Source organism: Vanessa cardui, chromosome 23 (genome assembly GCF_905220365.1).
Source record: "Vanessa cardui chromosome 23, ilVanCard2.1, whole genome shotgun sequence".
In the NCBI taxonomy this organism is placed as follows: domain Eukaryota; kingdom Metazoa; phylum Arthropoda; class Insecta; order Lepidoptera; family Nymphalidae; genus Vanessa; species Vanessa cardui.
Genome location: NC_061145.1, coordinates 5,168,528 through 5,196,461, shown reverse-complemented (window position 1 = coordinate 5,196,461; position 27,934 = coordinate 5,168,528). Strand labels below are relative to the sequence as shown.

Here is a 27,934-nt window from a genome sequence, read left to right as displayed (position 1 = left end):
TCCAACACTATTAATAATAAATTAAGTAGATGTCGATTTTTAATTAAATTTAATTATTTTTTAATAAAATGTATTTAAAATATCTTCGGCTTAAAATGGGAATAGGATGACTTGATCATTCTTAAACCTAATCGTACATGGAAAATATTAAAATAAATAAAATTTCAACTTTTTTTGTTTCGTGCAAAATAGAAGCAAATACAATATAAACAATATTAGAAATTTGAATATAAGGTAAGTTATAATTATTTATATATTCTGTCCAATTTTCAACCATTTAACGTTTTTTTTGACAAAGACGTCACAAAAACTCTTTAAACCCTCTACCAAGGAATAGTTAATATTTCTTACAGCGTCATTGTCTATGGGCGATGGTGACCACTTACCATCAGGTGGACCATATGTTTGCCCGCCAACCTATAACATTAAAAAAAAAAACCATCTACCCTTCACCCCTGGGAGTTGAATATTTTCATTTGTTATTAATTACACGTCCAAACGACACATAAAAAAAATCATAATGACAGTGTAATAAAACTGCTCACATGACATTAATTTATATTAATTTAACAATCGATTCATACATATACATATATTAATTATCCGCTTATTGTATGTTGATTATATACTTATACCGCTCATCTCCGAACCTCGTTTTCTTCTCTCACTCTCCGTTCAAAATCAACCGCCTTTTGTTTTTCTCGTGCCAGGAAGTATCAGCTCGCCATACCACTCCACGCGAGGAAGTGACGGGAGTGGCACAATACGGTGTCGATAACCGAATCAATAATCATACTAATAAATGTTATTTCAATTTAAAAATCAAAACAGTACTAAATATTATTATTTCAATTAAAATAATATAAGTATATTTAAAAAATCATGACAATACTGATTACTTGACATTCACGGGCTTTATTGACTGGTCTTATACCGAAAATCAGGATACTGGCAACATTTAAATTTTTTATTCACGTATATATTATTTTGAATATGTTGAAGCCTCGAGTACCTGGAATTTCATTACGAAATCCACTCGGATTCCGCGTAGACACTTTGTAAGCCACGCTCTGAAATCTGTTTAGTTATTTTGCAACGTAAACGAATTAACAGTCTGAAGATAGCTTTTACTCTTTTTTAATGTTTTTCAGTGTTCCGTATGTGAAGGGATAAATAGAATTTAGTATGACTTTTAATGGAATTTCTAAATGACTGCTAACTATGTTGGTTTAAACTGTTATGAGGGTCGTGTCATTGCTCCAATAAAATTAAAACTTAGAGGAAAAATTATTTTTCTTCATATTTTTCTTAGCGTGTCATTCCTAAAACTCTAACTCATCAAAAAGCAAATCAGTATCCCAAATCTCATCTGAATTAATGAATAATTAAGTTAAATATTAAACATTATTTTCTAACTACGTATTACAAATCGCCTCAAGCGAGTAAATTAAAACGTGTTAAAAACCATTAAAATTAAAAATGTATGTACGAGTATGTTTTGTTATAAAAAAATATAACTTCGTTGAAAGCAGTATTTTTAATTCGATTTACGCAACTAATGTTATGTATTATGATTAATGGGACTTTTTGATTGTAAATTGACTTTTATACAATTACTACATTTATAGCGTGATGCTTTTGCATGCAAATTTTATATAATAACATATTATCTTTTACAAGCTCTTTTGAAATTTGTTTTTTCATTTCTAATCTTTTCGGCAAGTTTGAATTCTGTTACTGAGAAGGACTATTGTTACGAGAGTAACCTTAGCCTTCAATACGGTGTTTTGACATTTTATTCAATATCATAATTTATAACACTTGCATATCATACATAAAAATCAATGTAGTATACAAATATTTCTTATATATTAAGTCAATATTTATATATATTCAACTTCAACGCAAGCAAAACCGCGGGCAACCATTAGTAACTTATATTTCTTAAATTACCAAGATGTATGTGATCACTTACTATCTGGTGATTCATTTGCTAGCCCACCTACCTATATAACATAAAAAATGCTATAATTGATATTTTTCTAGACTAAAATTGCTTTCCTGTTATTAATTTGTATGTAGACAGCGAACCGTGTACTTTAATGTATGAAAACAGCTCGGTATTTTAGCTCTGTTTTACACTAACTAACGTTAGCTCTTAATTTGGTAGAAACGGCTTGACAGCGCTTTGCGGTAATAACGTTAAAATACACTCTAAAATGTTCGTTTGTTTTCTGTGATATGTAATATTGTTTAAAGTAATATACAACAACAGTCTGTAAATTTCCCACTGCTGGGCTAAGGCCTCTTCTCCCTTTGAGGAGAAGACTTGGAACATATTCAACCACGCTATTCCAAAGCGGGATGATGGAATACATATGTGGCAGAATTTCTATGAAATTAGACACATGCAGGTTTCCTCTCAATGAATGAATTATAAACACAATTTAAGCACATGAATATTCAGTGTTGCTTACATGGGTTTGAATTCGTAATCATCGGTTATGATGCACGAGTTCTAACTGGACCATCTCGGCCCGTATAAAGTAATATATCATTCATTAATTTACATTTGTGTTTTAACTTCTTCGAGTGACTTTTGTATTTAATTAAGTTCTTCAACGTTCTAGTGGCTCACCGCAGATCCTAGGTTCAAGTTCCGTGCTTATTAAATATTTAAGATTATATAACCAAAGTATTTTTTTATTTCTACAAGTATTTAAAACGGGATATTTACTATGTAGAGAACTTACAACATAACATTTTTATTTGATGCAGCTCGATATTTTGAATATAGAATCCCGTGATAAAGTTATGTAAACCCTCGAACAATAATCTAAAAAAATCGAGAATCGATACGGTGAGTTTCTTCTGTAAAACAAGGGATCGAGTATCGAGTGCCAGTAAACAAATATAAAAAGGGACAATAGTATGGGTGAAAGTGATAATGGTAGTGGTGATCGGTGTTTAAGTACGAGAAAGAAGGTAGCCCGATATGGACACTTCTAATGCCGTCAACATCTACCCGCAAACTTCAGTCTCGTGAACATGACATTCGAAGATAATATCGAAATATCGAGCTCCACCAATAAAAATAAAAAATGGTAAATATCTCGTTTTAAATACTTGTTTTTATTAAATAATATCTGTTGCCTCTGTCTATGTCCTTCCTTAGAGTTCAAATGTACTATCAAATTTCATCATATTCGGTTCAGCGGTTTGGTAGAGAAAGAACGACTACAGACACACAGACAGAGACAGAGACTGTAAAGCAATATCCAGTAGCAGCCCAGAAACCTAATAGCAGGCTGGAAGATAACTGTGTTTACACTCAATGCATAAAGAGACAAGTAAAGTTGTTGACTTTGCACCTGATCCCTTTCTGTTCGTATTTTCGGATATAAATATATTCATTTGCTGATTGTTTAAAGCATTCCACTCCTATTGATTGTATATAAAACAGTGAGACATTTTCAGGCTGTTACGCTATTTACTACGTCCCACTTCTTTTATTCACATACAGCACTGACCTCACGTAAATATAATAATGGCAAGCAAATTATGATGGTCGTTTCTTTTATAACGCGCGGGCTTCAGTCACAATTATAGACAACTAGTTGACGCCCGCGGCTTCTCACACGTTTTTGGGTTTGGTTGTCACGGGTTAGGCAAAAATAGAACGTCTTTCCTTGGAGTTCAAATTCGCTTCAAACCAAATTTCATCAATCAATCAATTAAGCGAGTCGAGATAACCCAGTGGTTAGAACGCGTGCATCTTAACCGATGAAACCTGCATGTGACAAATTTCAAAGAAATTCTGCCACATGTATATTCCACCAACCCGCATTGGAACAGCGTGGTGGAACATGTTCCAAACCTTCTCCTCAAAGGGAAAGGAGGCCTTTGGCCCAGCAGTGGGAATTTACAGGCTGATGTTGTTGTTGTTGTTATTAAGCGATTTGATAGCGAAAGAGATTATGACAGTCTACCCGTGACCATATACGAACGCTGTAAAGTGCTCGAAACGTCGGAATGATAAAAATAATTAATATACGCGATTTAAATCCGTTAAAACTAGTTTTATTTCAAGAGATTATGACATTAAGTTTATGAGTGTAGATTGTATTTTTGCGAAATGTCTCAGCCTAACGTAACTTAAAATTACATGTTATACAAATTATCCACGTGTCGTGTATTGTGAATGAATGAGCAGTAAGTACATTGAAACTCGTCCTACTGGAAGTTTTCCAGCGATTGCGCTTTCTCGCCCCGCCCCGCCTCTCCCCGCCCCGCCTCGCTACACAGCTTTGAGCTTATTTTCCGCTTTAAGAGTTCGTTTTCTTTCACTTGTTTACATTCCATCGGTTATAGTGTACAACGTTTTCATATTGTTTTTTTTTTCTTATTTATAGCAATCGTTAATTTTGTCACAATACATCTTAAATAAATGGTTTCCATTCCGGTACTATTTATAAGAAAAATATTAATGTTTAATTAATAATAATCAGAAGTGCTCATTGATCTATTGGCTGTCTCAAAAAGTTGCAGATTTTGAGATTTTGGTGGTGGAATTTTGGTGCCAGGTGAAGTTGAAATTGTCACTTTCATATCTCGGGGACCCTGCAATGCCATTGGTCTTATACCTTCACCTTCTTTGGTGGTAAGCCTTCCTATCGAATTTGAGACCAAGAGAATAGAGTGTGCACAAATACGAGTTGATTTATTAACTGTATTTATCTTGTATACTTGCCTAGTCTCCATTGAACGGCGCCGTGAATAATCGGAGATTAATACATCATCATTATTGACAATTGCTTTATGATATTCCATGGCATAATATTAATACTAAACTATGTTACGAGTAATATTAATATATTTTAAATTATTTTCTTAATTACAAATTTATCGTCAGCAGTGAGGTTTATAGTAAGGAGAACTACATGTATCAGTTAATATTATAATAATAACGACGATAAATACTTGCGAACAAATTAAAAAAAAAAATCTTTAATAGTTAGGCATATTTTGCGACATAAGCATTTAAGAAGATTACTATAACTTAAGGTAATATTTGCACGTATATTTAAAAGCGTTAAAGCAGCTGAAACCACAAAATGAACCAAAATATTATATTAATAACAACTATTTATTAATTGAAGACAATATTATCCTCAACAATCTTAACTATGACAGACGATGTCACACACACACACACACACAATATGAGCTTGGTATGTTTAACGAACCTCGTTGTTGATAATTATATATATAAGATTCATGTTAATTATTTATCGTTATCAACATGTCTTATGTAAATATTAGTTCTAATTTATAAATGTTATTCTTAAATATGATATAGACTTCTTGATGTCTTACAGCTGACAAACCCTCGAAACCTGAGTGAAGCTGCATAGAATAACTACATATAATAATTATATTAAAAATAAGTAAGATATCGAGAATATTTTCCTTTTTGTCATTTATAAATCGTAATTTGAAGTAAAGGCGATATAATAGATGATATATTAGAACATGCTTACTGGTACCAGTGTGAGAATTTGAACAGAGAACCACTCTGATGAAATGTAAAAAACAATCAAACAGCAATTAAAATTAAAAAAAAATATTGTCCTAACTAATATTAATAAAGCAGTATTTAGTGCTCAATTGATTTAGTTCGTCAGTCTAGTTCCTCGTTGTTTTCGTGCTTAGCTATCCCACAATCCCTGTGTTTTGGGCTCGATCCTCAGATCAAGTCCATATTGAGCTATTGAATTTATCTCTCAAAAAATTCTCAGTAACAGAGTCTAGAAGTAAAATGTGTTTTCGTGCTACGAAAAGCACTCAAAGCCTTTAGTTCCGGTCGTGTTGGATTTGCCATCCCATCGAATTTTGACAGTGATGAACAATCTGTATTTGCATACGCACTTGTGCACTTTCTTCGTTCTTGCGTGGTGGGCTAGTCTTCCATTATATGGCCACCCTGTGCCAAGTAAATATTGTTAAATTTATATTTATAAAGTGATAAAGGATCATGGATTAAAATAGTTATATGCGCGCATTTAATACTGAAGGTATAAGTGTCGAATAGAGAAAGCTATTTATCTTTATTTCGAAGACATACGCTGCTACCCAGTAAAATGTTTATCAATAAATTTAACAAATTAAATAGTAACGATAGGAGACACTTTTATTTTTTATTATAAACCGAATTATTTAATCGGTACTTGTAATCTTTTAAATAATGTTAATAAAGGAACTTGTAATGACTTATAAGATCAGACGGCTGAGATTGGTTATCTGAGATGTTTAGAAGGGATAATAAACTCACCCTTTTTGGATGCGCAATCCTTTTTTAAATTACATATTTTATATAAATGCGAAATTTAGTTTGTTTAATTCGTTGTGGGCTTTCATTATTCGATTGCACACCTTGGGAATGAGATGATCGTTTCCAGGCTGAATCAAATAACAAAAATACGTTTATTATAATTGTGTATGAAACATTTCGACTTTGACATTTCAGGTTTGGACACAATACTGACTATCGTTGTGTTCCAGCTAGAAAAGCAAGTGAGCCAGTGTAACTTACGGCACAGGGACATAATATCTTGGTTTCCAAGGTTGGTGGCGTATTGGCAATTCAGTAATTAATAATATATCTCACAGCGAAAATCTCTATGGGTGGAGCTTACCACTTTTCATCAGTTAATAATAAAAATATAGTATATTTGATGTAAATATACCTAATTGCCAATTATGTAATAAATTCTAAAATTGTATAGTATATAAAAATTGTACTTAACAATATTTCGGTAGATTCGATACAATCTAAAAATGTTTTGAATTGTATTCATTGGTAGAATACAAAAGGCTTTTTTCTGCCTGACCTATTACGTAAATAATATAATAGCGGATTGGACACGTTGTAATGATCCAATTAAATTTGATCCAACATTGGTTACCAAGATTCTTCAAATTATATCTACTCTGTGATCTGAACTTGAGTGTTTAAATTAGTTAGTATGTAATATTCAATTCTAACGCGATGAAAAAACACTATATATATATATATTATTTTTTCTTTCAACAAAATTAAAATATACTTCATTCAACTACAATTACGTAAGCCTTTTTAATGATATTCAGAATGTAGTTGTTACCAAGATGAACCGATAGGAAACTCAGTAGATACTGATTTGATTACGATTATGTTAAAAATAATTATTTTTAATATATAACATTATGCCTAAAAGTCAACAAGTATTAGTTCCAATCTTTTTCATCTATATATCTTGTGCTTAATTTTTTTTAATAGTATAGATTGGCGGACGAGCATATGGGCCACATGATGGTTAGTGGTCACCATCACCCATAGACAATGACGCTGTAAGCACTATTAACTATTCCTTACATCGTCAATGTGCCACCAACCTTGGGAACTAAGATGTTATGTCCTTTGTGCCTGCAGTTACACTGGCTCACTCACCCTTCAATCCGGAACAGAACAATACTGACTACTGTTATTTGGCGGTAGAGTAACTGATGAGTGGGTGGTACATATCCAGACAGGCTTGCACAGATCCACCACCAAGAAAATTAATTAATAATATTCTTTATTTATTAGTGTTTGTTTATAAATAATCCTAACACTTTTTGTTGTGGCTTTTATTTGTGCCACATAGGCACAAATTATTTCGCCAATGTCACGTGCGAATCCTAATACTTATAATGTTACTTGCTAATAAAATTATGGATGTACATTGAAATACGTTAATACAAATTAAAGATACGTTAAAATAAGAGTACGAAAAATACGTGTGTGGAATAACAAATACAATAGAAAAAACAGCTAATAATTTATTTATGTCTGCACTTCAAATGGGAATTTTCAATAAATTAACAAATTTTAAAAGGCAAAAACGTTTGTTAAATCGATTTTTAAAGCATCAGTTTAAATGAAGTAAAGAAGCACATTCGAAATTTAAAATTAGAATCGATTCACGTAAACATGCTGTAAAGAATTGTCTTGCTGAAAGGAAAATAATAAATATACGTATTTATATAAGTATGAGTTTCGAGTAATATACAAATATTGATATCAAAGTACAAGCATTTTTTCACGCTTCAGAAAAAATCAGTCGTAAGATTGTTAAGAAGTCTAGAAAGATTAATTTTCTTACGACAGCTGTAGACGTGTTTGAATTATTACGAGAATATATTAAGAACTTTTTGCCTACTTACTTTTACAGATATTTTTATGACCTTCACAATTACATTCAAATTTAATTAATTACAAAGAATGATATAGGAAAAAATGTCATAAAATACCAATATGTGCCATATTAATTTCACGGTGAATGGTTGAGCGCTGTGGAATGTGCTAAAAGGCTATCTAGCGGAGTTACAAATTCATATAAAAACTTTTTACTTTTCCTTTTAAAAAGGTATAATATGTACCTAAACCATGTTGTAGTATATTGATTTGAATCAGATATATAAAAATATTATATAACCGAGATGGTTCAGTGGTTAGAACCCGTGCATCTTAACCGACGATTGCGGGTTCAAACACAGGCAAGTACCGCTGAATATTTATGTGCTTAATTTGTGTTTATAATTCATCGTGAAGAAATCTGCATGGGTCTAATTTCATAAAAATTCTATCACATGTGTATTCTATCAACCTACATTGGAACAGCGTGGTGGGATACGTTCCAAACCTTCTCCTCAAGGGGAGAGGAGGCATTAGCCCAGCAGTGGGAAATTTACAGGCTGTTGTTGTTGATATACCTAAACCGTGTTGAAGTATATTAATTTCAAACAGATATATGATTCTTTTTTATATAAAATGTAGATAGCACTGATTTTATAATAAAATTGGTGAATGTAAAGTTTTGCACGATAAAATTTGAACGAAGTCAATTTTAAATTTATCTTACTTCGACTAACGCGTTCAAGAAGAACAACCATTTGATCGAAGCTATTTGTTTTAACCGATAGCCAACATTTAACTTCGTTTTCAGGCGAAGATTTCTCTAAGGCAATTTCGTGAGAAAAGAACATTCTTTTAAATTAAAGTAAATATTCCAAATAATAACCGAATGAAATTGACAGAAAAGAAATTATCAATACAAAAGGCAGATGGACTTCCTGAATATTTTCCTTATCAAGCGTAGTAAGTTATAAAAAAATGTTATCATCTTGTAAATGTCACACTGTTAGCTAAAGTCTTTTCTCTATGTTTAAATTACTTAATTTAATGAATAATTTTTATAGAAGTTTCTTTCATAATACTTATGATTCTAAAGAAACATGATAAGATGAAAGAAAGAAGAATTAAGAAAGAAGATGATAAAGCTGATGTCACATTTTTATAAAAATTAAAGGTTACAAAAGCAGCATTATTGAATGAAAGGCGATTCCAGTCTTTTGTAAGTACCGCTGGTTTTCAGTGGGTAGTCTGGACGGTCCCCCCCCCCACAGCCTGCATATGGAGGCTATGTTTAAATGCGTTTTCCCGCAAATGCGCCATAAAACATCAAGCGGAGGTATCATTGTGAATATTAAATAACAATTTTGAAACTAAGCTAAAAAAGTTGGTATAAAAAGTAAGGTTATATACGCCACAGTATTCATAGAGGCTTTATACTTAGCATAACAAGGGTGTATAGGCCGGCCGTGGACAGAGATCATGATATTTGCCATCTCTCCATCAAGAAGAGATCATCAGTCCACCACAGCACAAATGTATAATCGACCTTGGGAGCTAAGATGCGCGTGTAGTTACAAAGGCTCATTCACCATTCAAACTAGAACACAACAATACTGAGTACTGTTGTTTAGAGGTAGAATTCTTGATAAATAGGTGGTACCTACCCAGCTCTACCATCAATTTAAATATATAAAATTAATTTTATAAAAATAAATTATATTGAAAGCAAAATGTTTCTATATATTTTTAATCCAATGTGAGCTGGCGGCATTTAGTCAATTTATTTGAACAAGTTTAAGTATTAGCCGTATATTGCCACTTGCAATTGCCGAGTGGAAAACTGGCCAAGTGATATAAAGTTTAAACGAGTTTATACTCAAACAAAACTAATTTGTTACGCTTCTTAATTCGCGCGTGTTTGAACTAGTAATACTGAAGCTTTTCACCAAATTTGTTTTATTATATAATAGCGATCCGCCGCGTCTTCGCACGTATGCAATAATGCTAATAAATGTACTACAGTTTTTTTTTACGACATTACATTAGACACTTCGTATTGTTCGTGTATTATATACATAATCCTTCCTCTCGAAAGACTATCTTTTAAACAAAACGCATCAAAATCCTTTGCGTTATTTTACAGTTCTAAGCGTACATAAGGACAGACAGCGGTTACTTTCTTTTATACTATGTAATGATAATGATGACAAAAAAAAATTATATAAAAACCCGGTCACTCGGATAAGATAGTAAATAAATATGAGACAACATACTTCCATACATCACTCTGATCCCAATGTAAGTAGCTAAACAATTGTGTTATGAAAATTAGAAGTAACGTCGGTACCACAAACACGCAGACCCAAGACAACATAGAAAACTAATGATAATCTATATCGACTCGGCCGGAAATCGAACCCGGGACTTCGGAGTGGCATACACATGAAAACCGGTGTACACATAACTCGACCACGGAGGTCGTCGAAACTAAACTAATATATCTTTATTGTGCATAAATTCAGCAATAGTGTGTTCTAAATATTAGTTTCCTGCACGAAATTAATATTTAGAACACATTTACTGGACGCAACCGTAAATGTCAAACGTGCCCGTTGAATTTCATGTCATTGAATTTTATGGATGTAATCTAGACACGCGGTAGCGTGTTAAGCCAAGTTCAAGCAATAGAACTAGCGAGCAGTGTGTAATATTACACGAAACCATCATAACCTAAAAACTATTTCACATAAACATAAACTTCAAATTTGGGTCATATATTGAAACTTACGAGATAATGCGTGTTTCAAAATTCATGAACGCATCTCAAACGCTTATTTAGATATTAACGTCGAAAAATCGTCATTTTTATCACTGATGATAAATAGATCAAAACTATAACCCAGTTCCAGGTGACATAGAAAGTTCAAATTTGGCATGCAGATAATTAATCAGGTAAAACAAACAACAAACTTTATATTGGTAAAATTTTATCATTTTCTTAAATGTTTTCGCTTAATTGAATTTATTAGAAACGATTATATATTCATAAATATAAATATAACCTTTTTACATTTATTTATGAAAATTTCAAATTAAAAGTATCTATTATATTCATATACGAGTAGTGCAAACTTACGTTCAGTAAAAATATTGTCAAGTAAAGAGTTTATCTTAATATACTGAATTAATTTAAGTTTACCGAATATATATGTACAAAAAAACATCCACGTTATGTCCAAGATGTGGAAATAATACGGCCCGAAGGAGCTAGCTTACTCTAGCACCTTAACGAGGATGGATTACTTCGGTAAAGTTAAGGGTATCAGGTATTATCAGACAAATATACGGTCTCGAGGGAGTGCTTTGTCTTTTACTTAAAAATAAATAAAATACACTATAATTTATCTAAAAATCGTTTTCTATACATATAATGAAATTGGAGTGTCTGTTTGTAATATTAAAATAGCCCTTTTTAACTCAATGCATATGTATTTATACACGGTACATATACCGAAATAACATTTTTTACAAAAAAATTCTGTCTGTCTGTTTGTTCCGGCTAATCTTTGGAATGGATGGACCGATTTTGACGGGACTTTCACTGGCAGATAACTGATATAATAAGGAGGATAAAATATCTTTTTTGTTAATTTTTTTAAGGCGCATAAAGTCGGGTACAGCTAGTTATAGAATGAAATAATATAGCTTTATACATTTATTTGATTTACGCAATCTAAGTAATTACAGTCTTTTGCAAGGTGAAGGACAATTTCGTGGAATTTAATCGCGTCTTAGTAGATGTCACGAGAGGTTGTATTTGAGCAGCAGTGAAACATTTGTAGGCGTTTTACGTTACTTTAGTGAATACCTTAAAATAGACTTTGTAATTGTTATTGTGAGTTAATTATACAAACAACAACAACTTGTAAATTTCCTACTGCTGGGCTGAGGTCTCCTCTACCCTTTAGGAGAAGGTTTGGAACATATTCTACCACGTTCCCAATGCGGATTGGTGGAATACACATGTGGCAGAATTTCTATTAAATTAGACACATACAGATTTTCTCAATACGTTTCTCTCACCGCCGAGCTCGAGAGGAATTATATACACAAATTAAGCTTATGAAAATTCAATGGCGCTTGCCTGTTTTTGAATCCGTAATTATCGGTTAAGATGCACGCGTTCTAACCATTGGGTCATCTCGGCTCACAATTATACAAACACATCTAATCAACTATCATTGCACACTAAGATTGTTAAAGAAAATGCTGTAAGGAATTTTAACATCGAAATAATAAAAAGAGACCTTCTATTGTTTGAAATTATTTTTAATTTAATCCTACTCCACTTAATACTTAACGGCGTATCCACTTTCAGCTTTTATACAAAGACGCAAAATAAATTAATATTTAAAGTATATAAAAAATGTACAACATTTTAAATTCACAATTAACTAATATAACACGATGTCGTAAATAAACAAATTCTGTGGTTTTTTTAGTATCAGTATTAGACCCGTGCGTAGCCGGGGCAGGTCGCTAGTTTTCCATATATATATATATATATATGTATATAATGTGTATAGCTTGTCTGTTCTAGAACTAAATAACATTAAAATAGTTCCAACGACCAATCGAATTAGTAACTTTTTGCGTGAAACGGAACCATACTCTAATATAAGATTTATAATAAAAAATAATCTACGTCGAATCGTATTAAATATATGAGAAACACCTGTCCTTGTCAATTTCAATGTTATGGAAGGTCTTTTTAATATATCTAATGTATTTGCCTTCTTTTTTTCATACACTAACTTTTATCCCTAGCTCAGGTAGAATATTTTTCATATCACGTAAATTCAATACAAAAATAGAACTATTTTTATTCATCGCTACGTTAGGAATTTAAATTAAGAATTGTAAAAATTCGTCTTCTCTTATTGATTTAACACAAACATTTACTTTTTTTTTTATAAATTGTAAACGGCAAGCTTTTCACATTCCTTCAAATTTTCGTACTTTAAGTCTTACAAGATTGATTTAAATAATAAATAAGTAAAAATCTTTTCAATTTTTTATTATATATAAAGTCTTCTACATTTGGTAACAAATTTAGAATGTCGATTTTTTTTTATGTTAATCATCTAAAGAGCGCCCCTTGGGAGTAAAACCGACTTGTATGCCTTCAAAGCAAGCATGACGGTTTTAATGAATTTCGCCTTTATTGGAAAAATCTAAAAAACGTTGTATTAAATACGTGTCAAACTAAAAAATATCCATATAAGTTAAATATGTCTATCATTCAAGCATGAGTAAAAAAGTAATTACTGTTTATTGTTGAATCCAATATGTTCTTGTGAGCAACACGTGGATACCTTTACGTCGATTTATAACCTTGATTTCTTATTATTTATTTATTTATTTATTTAAACTTTATTGCACAACTATTTAACAAAAAATAAATTGAGCAAAAGGCGGGCTTAAAGCTATATAGCCTTATCTACCAGCCAACCTTAGCACATGCAAGAAAGAGCGTACAGTAGATGCATAAAGCCATCCTTATATTGAATTACATTACATACATATATATATATATATATATATATATATATATATATATATATATATATATATAAACACACATACACTTACATAAATATATATATTATAAATATATACATATAACATACAGTTAATAATATACTAATGATAAAGTAACAAAAGGTTAACAATAATACTAAAAGTACAGTGTAATAATAATAGCTTAAATAAAATAAAAGGGAACGAAACCAAGAAAGGCGATAAAAGCTAAGACTTATATTTCTTTAAGAGAAATTGTTTTACCCTACTTTTAAACAGATCTTTAGAGGACGTTTCTCTGATGACGACTGGTAATTCATTCCAAAGTCGTATAGCGTTAACAGTGAAAGAATTAGATACAAAACCAGATGTGTGAGGAGGAATAGAAAGAAGAAGGTTATGAGAAGAACGAAGATGCCTAACATGAGTATCGGAAAGAAAATTAAATTTGGACTTAAGATAAGAAGGAGCAAGTGGATTATAAACAAGAGAGTGTAGAATACATAGTATTCTTAAATGCCTACGATCTTTAATAGGTAGCCAATTAAGCATTAACCGATATGAAGAAATGTGCTCAAATTTACGGAGGCCATATATAAATCGTATGCAGGTGTTATGCAATCTTTCGAGTTTACTTAAAAGTGTTACATTAAGATCGGGGTAACATGCATCACCATAATCTATAATTGGTAACAACAGACAATTTGCCAATTGGATTTTTGATTTAATAGGCAAAAAGTTTTTAAAGCGCATGATGGAGTGTAGCGTGGCATAAAACTTGCGCGAAACCTCATTAACTTGGTCAGACCATTTCAACGAGTTATCGATTAAAACACCCAAATCTTTAACCTTAGATGAAATAGGTATAACAGTGTTATTAAATAGTAAATCAGGTAAGGGTGGTAGGCTTTGAATTAAAGCTAACTGCCTAGGGCTCCCAATAATAATAGCTTGGCATTTTGATGGGTTAACACTAATTCCATAATTTTTTGACCAAGAGGCAATACGAGAGAGATCGTTATTAAGGGCGGAAATAGTGTCAACCAGGTGGTCTACGCTGCACTGTTTATAAAGCTGCAAGTCGTCGGCATAAAGATGGTACTGGCATGAAAGAATTGAGGAAATAGGGTTAATAAATAATGAAAATAGTAGTGGAGAAAGAATACCGCCTTGAGGAACACCAGCAGCACACAACAACACAAGTTGCTTGCTTGCGTCCCCGAAGATAAGAAGAAAACCACTGGAGAGCGATGTCTGAGATGTTTATGCGAGATATAAGAGAGAGTAATAAGTCATGATCGACAGCATTAAACGCGTTACTAAAATCGATGAGTATGAGAATCGTCACAGTCTTGTTTTCCATACCCTCTCTAATATCCTTGGTAACTTTAATTAGTGCAGTAGTAGTGCTATGGCAATGGCGAAAACCAGACTGAAGTGGATTTAATAGGTCGCAGGACAACAGATATTCAGATAATTGAAAGTGGACAATGGATTCCAAAATTTTCGAGAGAAAAGGAAGGATGGAAATAGGACGATAATGGGAAGGCGTAGAGGGATTTGGAATCTTAGCTAGTGGTAGAACTAGGGCTTTTCGCCACCGTTCGGGAAAAGTACCAGTGCGTAAGGAAAAATTAATGATGTGGGTTATTAAAGGTAATAATGTTTCTAAAATGTGTAAAATCATCGTGCGACCTATCTCATCACATCCAATTGCTTTAGATTTAATTGCCATAATACGTTTCCGAACGTCAGCATCACTCACCAGGGTGAAAGAAAATGAAGTGTCCTTACATATTGGCAGGCAATGAATCTTTGAAAGAGTATCGAGTTTAATATTGTCATCGTAAACAGGAGGAGACTGGAAGTGGCGATTAAGACTATTAATGTCAATAGAAATATTGTTGGAAGAGTTGGAATTTTTGCCGATGCCAATAGACTTCAGAAATTTTAATGTGTCTGAAGGAGACGAGTTACAAATTTTATCAGAGATGTATCGGCGTTTATAAGTTCTGCACATCTGGTTACACCTATTTCTAGCAGCCTTATAGACAGACCAGTTAAGTTCTGTACGGTCAGACTTAAATTTACGAAATGCACGATCCCTTTTTGCCATGGCATTCCGGATATCACTGTTTATCCAAGGCGCAGACCCTCGGTTTTTTATTTTTACTAAACGCAAGGGAGCGTGCATGTCGTATAGATTAATTAAATTAGAGCAAAGAAAGTCCAGCTTATCGTCGATCGTATCCAATTCATATATCAGATCCCAATTAATTTTAGTAGCATCTGTCTCTAATTTATTAAGACTAAGGTTGGAAAATTTTCTTAAGGATGCAGTTTGAACTATAGGCTTAGGACTTTTAATGCTATAGGATACGTAAACTAAGTCATGTTGAGAAAAAGCAGGAGCAGAAAGTTGGCCATATTTAACAACACGTTTAACGTCAGAACAGAGTATAAGATCTATGAGAGAATCTGAAGTTAAGGTGTGATGTGTTGAAGATAGCTGTAGAATTTCAATGTTCACTGAATTAACTATGGAGCGCAATTTAGTCGCTCTAGTGTCATTCTTCATCAAACACGTGTTGAAGTCACCCATAATTAAAAGTTCATTGAAGTTGGCTAAAAGATTCTCGAAAATGTCTTCTAGTGTTGAGAAATAGTCAATAGTGGGAGGGCAATATACTACACCCAGGACTATTTTCCTTCCACAAGCAATTTCCAAAAAAAGAAATTCAGGGGAAGGGTTAGAAGAAGAAGAAGACTGGCAGATGATTTTATAGCTAAATTGGCTTTTTAAATAAATGGCGACACCACCACCTCTCCTCCCAACACGATCGTTTCTTACTAATACAAAACCAGGAATGGGAAAACACGCTGAAGAAAGTGAAGGTTTTAACCATGTTTCAGAAATTAAGAGAGCATGAATACAGTTAAGATTAAAAGAACTTAATAGGTCCGTATAATGACTAGGCACACTTTGAGCATTAATATGGCAAACATTAAATTTTTTATCTAAACCACAAAATTCGGCGGTTAGAGTATCCCCTAAAGTTATCAAATTGTAATTGTTATTACTATGAGAGCTATTAAACGATTCATCCCCAGATTCAGCTGAGTAATAAGAGTCGTCGCTTGACATCATATTATGTTGTGTATTTGTATTTACTTTAAAAATATATGTATAAATAATAAATAATGAAAAAAAAGAAAAGTATATATATATATATATATATATATATATATATATATATATATATATATATATATATTAAACAGAAAAAAATAAATAATTAAATAAATATATGTAATATAAATAGCAAAAAAAAATTATAATAAAAAAAAAAAAAAACTAAAACAATGCGCAGGAATAAAATCTCTTTTTTGCACTGACTGCTGGACTTGGCACTTCAACAAAAGCATTACAGCAAAAGCACATGAACTTATACAAACTATAACTAATGAATTCTACAACTATTGTCTAAAGACAAAAAAAAAAGAAAGCAAACAACACAAACGTAGTAAAATTTAAAAAAAAATAATAATAATAAATAATAAAGCCATGCAACTAAGCTATTCACAATTTACAAGTAAAAAAAAAACATTACAAAAAACATGGAATAAAAAAAAAAAAAAAAGGACAATACGTGAGTGGCTGTACTACAAAAATCAGAAAAATTCTAAAGATATACGTATGTATCTATTATTATGTAAGAAAAAAAAAAAAAGGAATTTATATCTAGATATATACGTAAATATCTAATAGATAATTGTCAAAATATCTTTGAGTTGTCAGTGTTGTTACTCAAATGTAGATATATAACAAGGATGGCTCAAAAGACCAGAATCCATGTTAAGGTTGTCATATTGACGTACGCTTGTCAAACTAATTTTAAATCAAATTGAAATATTTATCTCCTAAGGTAGTTTGTAAAAAAAACATATATAGTAAAATAGCATATATAAAAGTGATTCGTTAAGCATTACAAACACGCAAAATCATATAAAGTACGTAATTGGTTATAAAAAACAAAAAAAATATATATATAATAGAATCATCTACAACTAACATTAATAAGCACAATAACAAACAATTCACAAAGCACACAGTTCATTACAAAACGAAAAGAACATAAAAATATTGAAACAAGAAGATAAAGACAAAAAAAAAAAGGCTAACCTTACAGCTTTTTTGCTACATTTCTACGAGTGACAATACTCGAAGTAGGACTGACCTTCTTGGAGCGTTCAGGTGGCCTATCTGATGGAGCTTTGTTGCTAGAACCACTGTCTGATGCCGTCATTTTATTAGCAGTTCCCTTCTCAGGAACCGATGAGTTACCACATTTAGGGAACTTTTTGATTAAATCGTCCAAGGTTTCTCTGTTAAAGAGTCGTTTTCTATCATTATTGGGAAGTTTAACATAAACAATGCCGTTATGAGTCCAACTGTTAGAGATACCGAAGTGTTTTCTGGCTGCACTGAAAATAGCTTGACGTGACTTTGTCAAAAACTCACTAATTGACACACTAGACGATTTAAGTTTTTTCTTACTGCTCCATATTAACGACTTAGTATGAATATCACCAAATCTAACTAGAACAGGCCGCATTTTGTTTCCGGATTTCACTCCTAAGCGATGACAGTATTGGATTGATGAAGACTGAATTTCAGGGAGACCAATTGTATTATGAACAATATCTATTATGGAGGAAACAAGATTTTCACTATCAGATTCTTGAATTCCGTTAAACAATAAGGCATTCCTTCGAGTGTGGTTGTCAATATCATCAATCTGAGTAGCGAGATTCAGTGTGAGGGATTTTAATAAGTCAAGAATATTAAACACTGAAAGTTTGAAATCCCTGAACTCACTTTCTAACTTCTCTAAATTTGGTTTCACTGGCTCACTACTAGAGGAACTGGAACTCTTCAGTTGGTTCTCAAATTCAGTCATCCGTTGTCCAAGAGAATCAGCAATGCTTCTATGAACTTCCAGGATATCTTCAAGTTTCGCCATTATGTTAGTAATAATCGAGTAGTTGAAAATTAAAATAGTGTGGAGAACATCAAGTGTACAGTGCCAGCAGTAGTGCAGATGGTTTCAAACTATAGTATAAATACCATAGTTTTTGTTAAATTTTCACTATTATATTTTGCTATTTGTGAGGAATTGCACAATTAAGTATTACTATGTAAGTTATTACTACTTTTATTATTTTAAAAATTAAAAAAGAACAGAACAATTTGAAAACAGTGTTTACTTTTTGACATCTACCCGAAAAAAAGAATTACCCGAAATTACGAAAATTTCTCGATGAATTTTTGAGTACTAAAGGCGTGAAACGTAACACTGGCACATTTATAATACAATATTCTCTGAACTACTACTACACAAAAAATAATGTATGTGAAATACCTATTCAACCCACGGGAACCGTATTTCCCACGATGAAAAGAAACCCAGGTGCTGTTCTACACTAATGCCTTATCCATCTCAATGGCAAATTTCATTCGCATCCATTCAGCAGATCTGAGGTGATTGAGTAACCAACATCCATCCATGCTTAATTTCGCATTAATACTACTAGTAGCCCGCCCCGGCTTCGCACGGTTGCAATGCTGATACTAAATGTACTCCAGAATTTGTTTATTTACAACATCAAAAACTTCTTAAATTTTTAAGCGTTTCTTTACTATATTGTCCATTATATAAAAAGACCTTCCTCTTGAATCACTCCATCTATATAAACATAAACATAAACAAAATCGTATCAAAATTCGTTGCGTATTTTGATATATCTAAGCATATATAGAGAAAGATTAGTGTTTTATACTATGTAATGATAATGATGATAAAGATTAAAAAAAATGTGCCCATCACGTGACTGTGAACGTCACGTTAAGTGTGAAATACGGCAATTGCTGGTTATTAAAATATTTTTTTATTAAAGAGAGGAAAGAATTATTATGGTAAAATAAATTAAAGCATAGTTTCATTAATAACTTAAATGCTTTTTTCTTTTTAGCATTGCCTTGGGTTATAAATTGCTTGTTAAATCTTTAATAAGGGAAGCGTAGTTTATTATTAAATAATGATCAAATTCCGTAAGCATTATTGCCACCATTCCTAGCTGTTATTATTGAAAGATGTGAAGATAATTTACTTGAACATATTTAAAGTAACAGCCTGTAAATTTCCCACTGCTGGGATGAGGCCTCCTCTACCATTAAGGAGAGGGTTTGGAACATATTCCAACACGCTGTTCCAATGCGGGTTGGTGGAATGCACATGTGACAGATTTTCGATAAAATTAGACACATGCAGATTTCATCACGATGTTTTCCTTCACCGCCGAGCACGAGATGAATTATAAACACAAATTAAGCACATATATAGTGGTGCTTGCCTGGTTTGGAACCCGCAAACATCGGTTAAGATGCACGCGTTCTAACCACTGGGCCACCTCAGCTCTATCCTATCTATGAACCATATTTATCTAGTCAATTTAATGTTGTTAAATTTCATTTATACCATTAATTTATCACAATTTAATACTAATTTAATATCTCTTAGTTGGCAGGTCGTAATTAATGATTTATCTCAATTACAACAACGGTTTTAAGAGCTCGTCAGAAAGTTTGTACGGAATAAATGCAGAAGTTATAGAGGTCAATTAGTAGTTGTCATTCGTGATAAATATTGAATTGTGTCAGTGACTTCACTTCAACAAAGAACCGGCTAAATTGACGCTATTAGTACGAAATGAGAAAAGTTTCTCTTAATAGCTCACAGGTTCTTTTACTAGTTATTTCCTTGAAGGTTTGTTTCAATTTTAAATCCGAGGCGTACGAATGTTGCCGTCACGGGAACTTGCCCGGTGTGACACATCGAAAATGGCATTAATTGAGAGAATTCTAAATTAAAAAAAAACAATAAATACAAAATTAAACAAAAAGTTTTGTTAGTATTTTTTTTGTGTATTCAGTACTCTTTAGTTCCCCTTCACCTTACCACAGAACTGCAGATCTGCATCCCTTGAAACAATTTGCTTCCTCATTTCTGATACACGCTGCTAAAATCTGGAATATACTCTCGACCTTTACATTCCGTACCTATAATATTATAGGTACCTTCAAATCTATTCACTCCAGATTTGACGGTTTCTGTTTTATAGACATAGTGTTTTTACACTCTTCTGACAGCAAAGAAGTAGTAAGTGGGGGGCATAACGATATAAGACAGCAACATACTGCCTTATGTTAGTCTTACCCAAAAGGGCGACAATAGGTGTTTCATACCAAAAATTTGTACAAATGTCGCAATAAAACAAGTTTCATAAACTTAATGATCGATTATACGACTGTAATATAACAAATGCGAATGACTTTAACAAAGCCTTCTCTAAAATAAAACATAGATGGAATATTCAATCTTATCACGTTTGTAATAAGTCGTTTATTGCATTGAAAATATTTCGCTGTATTCAGTGAAATTGTTGTAATTAAATCGGCACAGTTAATAGCGATTTAAAAGGATTGTTTAATGTAAATGTGTCTGTATTCGGTTTCTATGTAACAATACCGAATGGCGAAATTTACTGTTATTTTTATGTATAAACGATTCGTTATCTGCGTAATATAATTTTAACGTGAAATTAAAATGTGAATGTAATTTTTTGTAACACACTTTATCAAATGTAAGGAAAATTTCATCAATGATCCGTGAATTCGAACGTGATATCAGACTAACGAACAAATATACTGTATTTCACATTTATTACAATAATATTAAGATAGATAATAATTATTTACATTGATACATTTATGTTTATATATTTTTATCATTTACCACAGTATACATAGCATATTTAAGGTTGGGTCTCGCTAGTTAGACCCAACATTATACATAATCATGACAGAGGGACCCAGTCGTCCATAAAGAGTTATTTAATTAAATAAACTCTTAATTAATGTATAGCTCTAACTAGGCATAACGCGTTCTATCTAAAACTAGTTTTAACTGTAACATATACATTTCTTTCAATGGTATTAATAAATAATTAAAGTAATTGATTATGCTTGTTTATTAATTGCTATTTATTAGAAGTTGCCATTTCAACCTATACTCATGTTATATATGCAAATGTAACTCTTTCTGTCTTTTTGCCTGTTACGCTTTCAGAGCTAAACAACTAAACATAATTAAATTAAATTTGATATGAAGCAAACTTGAACCCCAAGAAAGGATCCACTATCCACTAAGGATCAGTACTTTAGTGTATAAAACGACGAAAAAAATTATCAATAATAATAATTATACATCACGATTAGTATGAAAGTAAATGATTTTGTCATAAGTCATGATAATCGCCCTCAAAAATAAAGATTTTTATTTTTGCTCAATTTTTATCTTGTGTTTTTGTTATCTATTATATAATTTTACAACAACAGCCTGTAAATTCCCACTGCTGGGCTAAATGGGTCCTCTCCCTTTGAGGAGAAGGTTTTGGAACATATTCCACCACGCTGTTCCAATGCAGGTTGGTGGAATACACATGTGGCAGAATTTCCATGAAATTTGTCACATGCAGGTTTCCTCACGATGTTTTTGTTCACCGCTGAGCACGAGATGAATTATAAAGACAAATTAAGCCATGAAACTGTGGTGCTTGCCTGGGTTTGAACCCGCAATCATCGGTTAAGATGCACGCGTTCTAAAAACTGGGCCACCTCGACTCTAATTTCACTTCATCTATTTAATTTTAGTTTAATATATGCTTAATTTATATTTTCAATTATATTCTAATGCACGATGAGACTCCTACTAGAATACTGTGAAAACATGTGAACACAACTAAATTCATGTGCTTAATTTGTGTTTATATTTCATCTTAGTGTAAGAGACATTCATTTGGTGGCGAAGAATATTCCATGAATATTCACAAACCCACATTAATGGAGACCACAAACTTTCTAATTGAAAGGGTGAAAATTCCTTTGGCCAGCCCTAAGACATTAACAGGCTGTTACTGAATTACCGAGAATGATAATAATGTTATGAACACTTAATTAGCTGTCAAATTTGCTGTATAAATAAACTTTTTTTGTATTTAAGTAGAAGTAGTAGGAGTAAGTAAGTAGCACGCATACTAAACATTGATTTGAAATCAAACCGATTTCAATTGATGATATTTAAAAACAACAAATAATGTACGATACGATAAATACATTTCTCTTTTTGCTATTATTGCCATTCGTTTTTATTTTTTATTACCATATAAAACTTTATACATAAAATATGACATTCATGTATGTATGTAATTGAGAGTCATCTATTGCGAATTAAATACAATTGCGCCGAGATAGCTAAATAGATAGAAAATATTATGAAACGCAAAAACGCCGGTTCAATTCCAGACGAGCACCGATCTATTTATAATTAAAATTATTTTCATGTATATCCATTAGATGAACCTTATAAAATTTAAATCTTCTCTTCAATTAAAGCCTTAACACGACTGTGGAACATTTAAATGCCGTTATTATGACAAAGTTAATCTTTAAATATACGCAGTGAAAACTTGAACCAAATGATTATTTAGTCCTTCAAAATCCATGTCATGACATTTTAATTAAATATTTTACTGGCAATACTAAATTCGAGATTCAAAATTGATCGTTCGGTGATAAGGCGTGTAGATTGGCTCATCATAATAGGATTTAGTTTGTTCTTGACCTAAATCTGATCGATGGAAAGTGACAAGGCCGATCTTGAAGCACGCTTGCTTCTCTTCACTCGGCTGTATCGATGAATTTTTAGTTTTATTTAGTTCGTATCGGTATTTTATATTTATCGTGTTCAAAGTAAGAAAAATAATGCTTACTTTTTTAAATTTCATCTTACTTTAAAATGTATTTTCTAATGCTTTGATAGGGTTTGTGAAAATAAAGTTAAGGCTGAGCTACTGAGAATTTACCAAGAGAGAAAGCAATGCATTTTTAATGGCATTTACGTGGGTTTGATACCAGGACGGGATCAATAACCTTATATAAAGTGTAAATCGAAAAAGTGATTTAACAAATATATAGTTACATGCTGCTAATACAAACGTTGAGTTTGAGTGATGATTATGAATTTTTCTAACTAACACCAGTTATGTATTCAAAATATAATTTTGACAGATCGATTGATATAATTATGTATAGCCTGTAAATTTCCCGCAACCGCTAAGGCCCCTCCTCCCTTAGAGGAGAGTGTCAGGAGCATATTCCACCACGCTGTTCCAATGTGGGTTGGTAAATTTATATGTGGAATTCGTTGAAATTAGACACATGTAGGTTTTTCTTCACTGCCAAACAATTATAAGCACAAATTAAGCACATAACAATTCAGTGATGCTTACCTGGATATGAATACGTAGTAATCGGTTAAGACGTACACATTCTAACCACTGGGCCGTCTCGGTTCACTCACAGCGATTGATGTCTCATCCCTTCAACCGTTATGTCTGGAGGAGAATAGAGTGTTTTTATTTCGTTAATAAACATCGAAAAGTAAAAAAAAAACAACGTAAGAATATATACATTTATAATTTTTCTATTAAGCCCCTTGGCGGGTATAGTCTTCCTCGAATAGTTTTCCGATTTATCTTACCTGTGTTTTCTTTAAGCAGTCTTTCCCAGCTTTTTTTGAATATCATCGAGGTACCCAATCTTTGTACAATTTTAACTTCCATCTGTCAAATATGTCATGTGAATAGTCCATTTCCACTTCAGTCGTTTCATACACTGGAGTCATCTAGATACATATAGTCAGTGATAGATACCATTCTCTGAACAAACATTCTACTACTTAATAAATATACTAAACGCTACTTGGTCGCCAACATCCAATACTCCACCAATTTTGTGAACTAAGTTATTATGTCCTTTGTCCCTCTACACGCATGTATTTATTCACTCATCCCACAAACTGGAACACAAAAATACAAAATATTGTTTTTGATATTATATATGATGAGTAGGGGGGGGGGGTATACAAAGCCCAACCACCAAGTAGAAGTTAAAACAAATCCTAGACCTCTTCTGTTTGTTCCGCATAATGTAATTGACCGACCCGTGATATTTAAAATAGACATTTTCTTTATCAAAAGGAAGGAAGGAAAATTTCATTTAAAAATAAATAACAATGTTTCTAAATTTAAATTTACGTCTAAAAGATATCTATAGATATAATAAAATTGGACTGTCTGTAATATTAACAGAAATGCTTTTAACTAAATGCATCTGTACGTACATACCACTGTTTTTTCAATTTTTGTTTGTCTTGCTGTCTGTTTGTTTCGGTTAATCTCTGGAACGGTTGGACCGATTTTGACGAGATTTTCACTGGTAATTTAGGCTACAATAATAACTTTTTGCTTTTGAAGTCGCGGGCACGGCTAATATAGAATACAATGATAAATATCATGAAGATCGCATGGTATATAAAGTACTCCTTGACAATGTCACTTTTAAAAATATAAACCCCTCGTTATGTCATACCGTCATGGCGACTTCAACCATGAAACATAAGATCTCTTGTGCCTGTCATTTAACTGTCCTTTCACCATTGAAACTAGATACAAGCAGCACGGAGTATTTTTGTTTGATGGCGGAATAATTTTAACTGCCTTATTGATCTAATGGCTTTATATAATTACAGACTATTGGTCCCAGGTCATTTGATACAAAAGATTTTGAGTATTTGTATTGAAAAATCAGCCAAAAGTCTGAAAGTTGTATGTATGTACATTCCCGTGCTCTGGACAGCACGTTAAGTCATTGGTCCCTGGCTTGAACTCTTTCTGAAATCCATCAGATTATGAGAGTTCATCTGTATTTTTGCAGAAAACTCTGCACAATAATATTATGTTCTGTGTTCGATGTCGAACATATATACAATTTTGAAGAGTATCCTGATCCTGTGACTTCCAGAGTAAGCTAGAATGAACTATGTCATCAGTTACGTGATGGTTGGGCTTTGGGCAACTAGATAATCTACAATGGGCACAAGTAATAAAATATAATTTTTCAAGGTTAGTGATACATGTATGAAGTAATTAATGATTAAACTTTCTTATGGTGCCATTATCTATGGAGAATCGTATCCACTTACTATTGTCATACACAAATGGTTAAATACCTTTATGTTATAAACGGTGACATCAATTGGAACATATTATAGTTATGGCTTCTTAATATCCCTGGGTTAAGATCTCTGCTAATTTTTTAAAGAAAATTTGGCATTTACGCTGTTACGCCGCTGTTTACAAATGTAAGGGAATTTCATATGGCACATCTTCTCGCGATATTTTAACATAAAATAAGCAAACGAAAATTCAGTTGTGCTTGCTCAGCTTAATCCCGGATCGGTTCAGATATCCATGTTCTAATCACCGGAACGTTTTAGCGCTTTACACTTTATATTATAACATTATAATTAATTATGAGAGCGACGCTAATCCGGATTTAACAATAGGCCATTATCTAAATTAATCCGATACAAACGCCATGCAAATTAAAAAGCGTTTTAACTAATACCGAGAAGCATATCGATCGGTCGTTTATGCCGTTTTGTATTTTTTTTATGCAATATTTTTACAATATGTATTATTTACAGTTGCACTTTATTGATGAAAAATTGGTGTAAATAAAAACGGTCATATATGTATAATTGTTTATTTTTTATATTGAATAACGATAATAACTTTAGTTTGCTTTGGCCAATCTTTCATAGGTATCCTATATTGTATGTGTTAAATATCCCAAGATTAGTGAAAGACGATGGTTTTATAGTGTATTTTTTAATGAGCACTGACACAACCCATTAGGGTCAATGTTCATTATTTAATTATGATTTACTGTCAAACTAAAGCGCAATTCGTTAAAAAGAATATGTTTTGGTAGTACCATATACATGAGCCATTTTAGGTCAAACTTTGTCAACCATTTACTTGGTGGTAGAGATTAGTGCAAGCCCATCTGTGTAGGCACCGCCCTTTCATCAGTTATTCTACCGCCAAACAACAGTGCTTAGTATTGTTGTGTTCCGGTTTGAAGGGTGTGGGAGCCAGTGTAACTACAGGCACAAGGGACATAAATAACAACTTAGTTCCCAAGGTTGGTGGCGCATTGACGTTGTAAGGATTAGTAGTTAATATTTCTTACAGCGTCATTGTCTATGGGTGATGGTGACCACTTACCATCAGGTGGCCCATATACTTGTCCGCCAACTTATAGCATAAAAAAAAATTAATACAGGCTTATTCATCAAAAATATTGTTTTATTTTTTAATGAAGGGATTAGTACAAATCCACGGTTTTACTCAAAATCCTATTATTACGTGCTTGTTGTTAGACTACATAAATAGTCGATAGAAATATAACCTCATCTGAGATGTTCCAAATATAGAATGTATGTTTATATTGATATACGAAACCATTGATTGTTTATGATTTAATTTGCTGATTCGTTCTGCGTAAACCTGAGAAGATTCCTTCCTTGTCTTAGAATGTTGCCATACGATATATTTTTTTTTATGTAGAACCTTATTATACCCCTGTGAAGTCAGGACAGATAATAAATAAATAAAACCAAAATAATTTACGATACTGGTATAGACTTCTATAAGTTTTATAGATTGTTGGTTTTACAAGATCTTGAAACATGAGTTGACATTACTCTGTAGTTAGAATGTGAGAATCTTACCCGCTGATAGTGGATTCAAACCGTTCAAGCACTTTTGCATTTTTATGTACCTAATTTGTATTTATACTTCAACTCACTAGTGAAACAATAAAACAAGGGGAACCTGATGTATCTTATTTCACTTAAATTCATGTGTATTCACCAACCCACAATGTAGCAGCGTGATGTCATGTCAATACATGTCAATATCTCATCCTCAAAGGGTATAGCCTTTTGTGGGATATCAATCAAACGTTGTTGCAAAAGATGTTACGTATTATTCTAATAAAATAAATAACTGACCAGTACTGAGTATTAAGACGAAATTTAGCCGATTTTTCTGCACCAGAAATACAATTCAAGTACTATCACCCCAACTTTTCCATTCGCATAACGCTTAATA

At 32.3% G+C, this 27,934-nt stretch overlaps 1 protein-coding gene across 1 annotated transcript in view; it reads left to right on the top strand.

The window, feature by feature from the left end:
• LOC124539831 (dopamine receptor 1-like) overlaps window positions 1–27,934 on the top strand; it is a 135,258-nt gene that overhangs the window by 76,237 nt on the left and 31,087 nt on the right. The gene's annotated exons all lie outside the window — the stretch shown is intronic.